Source organism: Rhinolophus sinicus, linkage group LG03 (genome assembly GCF_036562045.2).
Source record: "Rhinolophus sinicus isolate RSC01 linkage group LG03, ASM3656204v1, whole genome shotgun sequence".
Taxonomy (NCBI): domain Eukaryota; kingdom Metazoa; phylum Chordata; class Mammalia; order Chiroptera; family Rhinolophidae; genus Rhinolophus; species Rhinolophus sinicus.
The window spans coordinates 124,453,647-124,460,601 of record NC_133753.1 but is presented as its reverse complement, the minus strand read 5'-3'; the positions used below and the strand labels follow the sequence as shown (position 1 = coordinate 124,460,601).

At 37.1% G+C, this 6,955-nt stretch overlaps 1 pseudogene; it reads right to left on the bottom strand.

The window, feature by feature from the left end:
- Positions 1–2,024: 2,024 nt before the first annotated feature.
- LOC109445480 (ubiquitin-conjugating enzyme E2 L3) lies at positions 2,025–3,326 on the bottom strand (annotated as a pseudogene).
- Positions 3,327–6,955: the final 3,629 nt, after the last annotated feature.

Sequence of the window (6,955 nt, the reverse complement as noted above, 5' to 3'; positions counted from 1 at the left end):
ATCCAAGGTCTTAGACTCCCAGTGTTCTTTCCACCACCCTGTGCTAATGGAAACGGTTTGAGAAACCCTTTGACTTACAGACATGACAAGAGTTAATGTAACATTTCTTAGTTGTGGGAACATTTATGAGATGTTAGCAAACATTGCTACAGATCTTGGAATGAAAAAGAACATGAGGAACATGGAAAAGAAAGAAAAGCAAGAAATTGTATTTGAAATTTCTTTTTTAAACCAGACTTCATACTTGAGTCAGTGTCTATGAAGTCAGACTTCCAAGTTGCAGTAAACACGCTGAGCAAAAATACATGATTTAGTGAATCTTTCACAGATTCCTTTTGTTTTCTTCAAGGGACTATGAAAGCAGCGTTTAAAGGGCAAGTCAGGCAGTGAATTTTCCTGTTTTAATTTCAAAGTTCAGCGTGTTATTTTATGTTCCCAACAGCTTCCTGTTTCTCCTTGCCCTCAGAGTTCAAGACTAATAGCAATTTTCCATCTTGAAAACAATGCAAACATTTCACCCCTATGGATTCCAGGGAAGCTGGGCTTACTGATGTGTGTGCACATCTGGGCCTCTATGAGGACGCTTGTGCTTCTTCTCAAGGCCTCCCTTTAGACTGGACAAAGAGGTGGATTTTTTTTTCTTTGGTGTGGGAGATAAATAGAAAATTGTATTGATTGGAAGCTCATGCTCAGCATCATGCCCTCGAGGTTTCTAATTTTGCAGCCTGGAAGAATCCTCTTCTTGAGGTCTGCACTTGGCTTTGATGGCTGAGTATCATGAGTCTTCCTTCCTCCCAAAACCAGACATGTTAATGTTGACTCCATGCTGTTGGATCTCTGTCTCTATTACAACGTCCTTTCCCTTCTAAACCCCCAGGGAAAGCAATGAGGAATCAATGGTGACAGAACAGTCTAGAAAGAGGTATAAATATGAGCATGTACTAAGAAAATGCAAGATTTAGCCTCCAAGATAGAAACCAATTCAAGAGGAATCATCATGGTGGAATAAAACTAAAATGTTTACAAATTAGAGGCAAATTTAGAAATTTAAAAGACTATTTAGAAAGAGATAAGAAAAGATCTGTAGGAAATCTTTACCCTTCCACCTTTCCCTACGATACTCCTCTCCCCCAGTTACTCCACAACCTTTTTCTCCCTCTCTCACACACACCCGTCAGCTTCCCAACAAATGCAATCTGGGAATATGTGGTAGCAAAGGATGTAATCATTTCCTAAGTGAGGCAGGGAAGAGCTGGTCCTTTGTCTCTAATATTTATGATTCACAAGGTATCAAAAAAACCTTACATGCTGCAAATAGGAGCAATCATGTTTCCTGACAGAAGTTCCTCTGTCTAGCATTTGTTTGTTTAAAGATGATGGATTGATGATCCATCAATCCCAGGAAGGAAAACCCTCCGGTTTGCAGCTGTCACCCTGACACGCATGGCTTTTAGATAGTTCTTCAAGCCATCTGCCAGCCATCTTTCTGTGGTCATTGAGGTAAAGTGAGATTCTTTTCAATTCTATCAATATTTGTTGAATACTTACAATGTGTTATTTTTGCGCTGGAAAGTGGCAAGTTGAAAGAGGTAAAAATGAGTATTATGTTCTCTGGCTTTAAGTCACTCATTGTCTTGGTCTTTTGAAAATGAGTAGAAACAGGGTAACTCAATGAGTATTATGACCTTATGCTTATGATCTGCACCGAAGACCACTAATTGGTTCAAACACAGAGTTGTCAAAGATGAACTTGTATGTCTTTCACCTGGGACCAAAGGCTACCTCTGATAACTGCTGTAATCAGACGCCTGCAAACTCAATATGGCTATTCCCAACAGGCATAGCCATATAAGGTTTCAGATGTCTTAATAACTTCCCAGGAAGATAGTGACTATTTTTCTTGCTTTGACTTGGAGGAGCCAGGTGGATTAGAATAACTATCACTACTACCATGTCATGGTAACCACATGGCCATCACATAGGGATATAATTAATCTGCACGAACCAGATTATATCCATTCTGACCCATCACCCTCACTAGGCTCCTAGGGAAAGCAGAAAGAGGTACAATTTAGTAGGGGAAACAAAATGAACACATAGCAGGAAGTATAGTGCAGAGAATATAGCCAGGCTCTGGAGCCAGACTCTCTGAATTTGAATCATGATGGTACCATTTTTTAAAATATTTTTATTCCTTTTATAGGTCACCTAGACCACTTTTGATTAAGAAAACTGTAGAAAGTTAGTAACTGCCACAAGCAAACACCAGGCGGTGGCATGTGTCAGTTTTCCACAGAGTCCTGCTTTGCGGGGTGTCTGCACCGCTCTGGGTGTCTGCTCACACTCGCTGGAATCAATCGTGGCAGATTTTAGTCCACAGGTCGCTTTTCCCCATATTTCTTTGTAAACTCTTCAGCATTCTCACGGAATTCTTTACGGTCCTTAGAGTATTCTTCAGCTAGGTCAGCACGAAGTGGGTGCTTAGGCTAGGGGGTTGTTCACCAGTGCTGTGAGGGGCTGGATTACTTAGTTGGTTTTGGTTGCTGGCTTCCAGTTTTCAGCACTAATTACTGGCAGACAAACCTGCCCCTTTTCATCAATGTTGGGGTGATAGATCTTTGTTTTAAATGTGATCTTCGGTGGTTTGAATGGGTACTCTGCTGGAAAGTTGATTTCGATTCAGAAGGCCCCCTTATCTTATGGAGGGTTGTCAGGAACAATAAGCCCTTGCCAAGTCAATAAATTAGCTTTATCAACCTGGATGTTACAGAAGTTTTTCATTCCACATTTGTGGATTTCTTCAAGCTTCTTCAGCAGCCTTCTGCTGGCCGCCATCTTGGATCTCCTGATTGGACTATTGACTGGCTGTAAGACCATGGACAATTTTCCTAATCTGTGCTATGCCTTGGCTATTTCATCTGTAAGACTAGGATAATAATAGTAGCATCTGCCTCAGGGAGTTATGAAGGTTAAATGAATTAATACTTTGAAGTGCTTTGAATAGTGTCTAGGCCATAGGAAGGGCTTTATAAATGTTAGATATTGTTATTATATTAACTACCTTAAGTAAGTAAGTTAATTCAGGACTAATTAATACAATATTATCTGTTTTGAGAACTCAGAGCATAGGTATATTGATCAAGGCTATAGAAATCAGAGTTGGCTTCATGGAGGTGGTGGCACTTGAGCTCACTTTGTATACAAATGGGACTTTAAAGGTAAGAGAATAATACCAGCAATGCCATAGACATATGAATGAGTTAAGTATCACACATGGAAGGAGCCTGATTACTACATTCTACAAGAATCAAAGCTTCAGGATTCTTAGGCAACCACTGAAGATAGTAAACATTCACTGTTTAAAATTCCTCCCAGACTGAGTGATAGCAAAGCAAGGTGACAGAATGAGTACATTTCATAAGATGATAGAAAAAATTTTAATGATAGAATTAATTTATATTAGTACAAGAAAACAAGTACCTTTATGGAACAGAAATTTAGAGAAGTTACTCTAATGTAAGGAAGAGGGTATATAAATCAGACTTTAAATTTCAAATAACAGAATTCACTCTGTCTAGCTAAGCAGAAAAGAAATGTATTAAAGAATATTAACTACCTCCCAGAACAGGGAAGGAAGAGTAGAGTCAAATTGTAGACTTACACAGCCCCAAACAATGTATAACCATGCCAGGGCTTCTCTAATGTTCCCTGCCAGCCCTACTCAACACCTATCATATACAGGACTGGATAATAGAAGCCCCATCACTGCCATCTTTGAAGTAATGGTCTAAGTCAGGGGCTGGCAAATTTGTAGGGTGGCCACCTATTTTGTTAATAAAGTTTTATTGGAACACAGTCATGCCCACTGGCTTATATAGTGTTTATAGTTGCTTTTGTGCTATAGAGTTGAATAGTGCAGATAGAGTCCAGGTGGCCCACAAAACTGAAATGTTTACCATTTGTCCTTTTACAAAAAACATTTGCCGACCACTGGTCTAGAAACTTATTTAGCCCTGAGAAGAAAAATGGACCCAGTCCTAGAACCAAAAATGAAACACACCCTACCATTCAGTACATTCTCCTTTCTCACCAGACACAGGCTATAATAAACAGAAGCAGCTTCCATAGAGAAGTGAACAAGGGTCTCAAATACAAAGATGATACTAATAATCACAAAGGATTTAAAGAAAACTAAGTACAGAAATGAAGATACATGGAAGATGAAATAAAGAAAAAGAGTTACCAGAACAAACAGAAGAATACCTTAAAGTAAGTTTAATTAACATCTACAGAAGTTTAAGAGAAGGTATTGTATCCAAAAAACATGTTTATTACCCTAAGAAGCAAGGAAATTAAAAAAAAAAAAAAAAATGAGGTCATGAAAAACAAGAGATGAATGCCCATAGGTGTAAAGAGCATGAGTAAAAATGTTCCCAGAAAACACTTCAAGATGGCAAGGATCTGGAAAGCATGAGAGAGAATTTAATTGTGATGAAGGATAGATTAAAAGTTCCCATATCCATCACCAAAGAGAGAATAAAAAGGACAAGATGGGGGTGGGAGCCAGGGATTACCTAAGAGGGGGCAAAGGATCTTTACATTAAATGGTGAGCAGGTTGGGTGTTGAGCAGGCTGAGTGGAAGTCTCTTCTACACATTTTGTTGAAATGTAAAACACCAACAGTAAAATACCTTAAAACTTTCTTAGGGTTAAAGCTAGAGTTACCTCAAAGAACTGAGAATCAGATTGGCATCAGATGGTCCACTGACACATTGGATCCTAGAATAATGAAGCAGATATGAGAAAGAAGATGTAATTATAGTTATGGATAAAATTTTAAAATTATAAGAGAAGCTATATGAAAAATCCATATGAAATGAAAATTATATAGAAATGTGGTATCCAAGCTGGCTGAAGACGAGTAGAAAAAAGTGTATAAACCAATGGAAAACAGAAAAGATACCCAAAGATCTATACCATAGAAGGAAACGGTTACTGATAGATTATAGTTGCCAAACTTTTTTTTTGGAGCACACAGCCCACAGTGGCCCATGCGGGGATCGAATCAGCAACCTTGGTGTTATCTGCACCACGCTCTAACCAACTGAGCTAACAGTCCACCCAGCTGCCAAACTTTTTAAGAGCACATAGTTTCTGTTTTACAGGTTATTACAAAGATAGAAAAAGAGAAAAGTTTCCTAACTTGGTCTCAGGCTAGCATAACACTACCCAAAGCAGAAAACACTGTCATGGAAGAGGGAAGTTGTAAGCAAATCTCACCTTTGAACAAAGATGTAAGACTTCTAAATAATATGTTAGTAAATCAATTCCATGGAAAATGAATAATAACTCATGTTGTTTCATCACTTCATTTCCCCTCCTCTGTTATTTGGAAGTTATATTCTATTCCACTCATTAGTTAGCTATTTGGTGTTTTTAAGACTGTTTTTTGTTTGTTTGTTTGTTTGTTTTACCTTTTCCTCTAGCTTTTTAGTTATTCTCCATAGAAAGGTTGTAGTGTGCCATTCCTAGAAACAGAAACTCTGGAATCCTCATTTGAAATACAGTGTTAGGGGGTAAATGAAGAATTTTGGATATCAGTTTCCTGGCCAACGTAGTGGTAAAAATGAGAGGAGGAGGATTTTTTCCTAAGCAAGAACAAAACCCAGATGCTGTAAAGAAAAATGATTAATAAACTTGACCACATACAAATTTAAACTTATTTAAATTAAAATTAAACTCATTGTAAATTTACAAGTACAAATTTAAATTCACTTGGCAAAGGACATCATAAATAATGCAAAGAGAGAGAGAGACAACTTAAGAGAAGATATTTGGAATCCATATAACAAAGAATAATGTCCATAATATGAAGGGAGGATTTACAAATCTGTAAGAAAATGACGAAGAACTGGACCCTCTCTCAAATGAGCCAAAGTCATCAATGAGCAATTCACAGAACAAAAAAAGCAAATGAATAAAGTTAAGAAGATAATCAACTTAACTGTTAATCAGTGAAGTGAAACCAGGCTATGAATAAACTAATACAAGTATACACTGCTGGCGATAACAAAAATGTATGTACTTTTAGCTAGTGTTTTATCACTGATTATCTATCCGAAAGAATTCACACATGTTTGCAAAGATGCTTATTTGGAAATCTTCAATGCCCCACAGGGGCTAAGTAAAGATTAAATAGCTATACTATGAAGTACTATTATGTAGCTGTTATAAATACTGTGATACATTCATATGTGCTTTAGGGAAATATAATTATAAAAAGATATTAGGTAAAAGAAATAAGTTTGAGAACTTTTAGTTTTCCATTTATGTAAAAAAACAAAACAAACCCAGGTGTATTTGTGCATACATATTTATAAATTATGCTAAAACAAAATTAGAAAGATGTATACCAAATCGTGAGCAATGTTTGCATGCGGGAAGCATTTGAGTGTTGGATGTGGGTGAGTGGGGACTTTCACATGTTTCCCTACATAATAATATATTTCTTCAATATTTTATGATGAACTGTATTCATTCATTACTTATATATTAAAAGAAAAAAGTATGGTGCGTAGGATGTGAGATACAATTAAAGGACCTTGAGCTTTGCAATCAAACAAACTTGCCTTCTATAATCCTGGCTTTTTCTTACGGGCTCTGTGACTCTACACAAAGTCTCTCAGGCTCTCTGAACTTTCATGTGAATTTATACATCTTTAAAATGAGGGTAATTAATAAAAAACATGTATGCAAATGTCAAACAGTGTTTTGAATATAGGAGGAAGTTTTCAATAAAATTTCCTGTGTTCCTTCCCTCAGGGAATAATGAAAAATAAGTAAGACGGAGGTAGAGTAAGGCCCTTTTCTTCAAGACTTTGAAAGTGAAGGAGAATGACTTCACCTTCATTTGGTAAGAAGAGCCACAGTAAAACCTTGAATTGTTGGAGAGTGA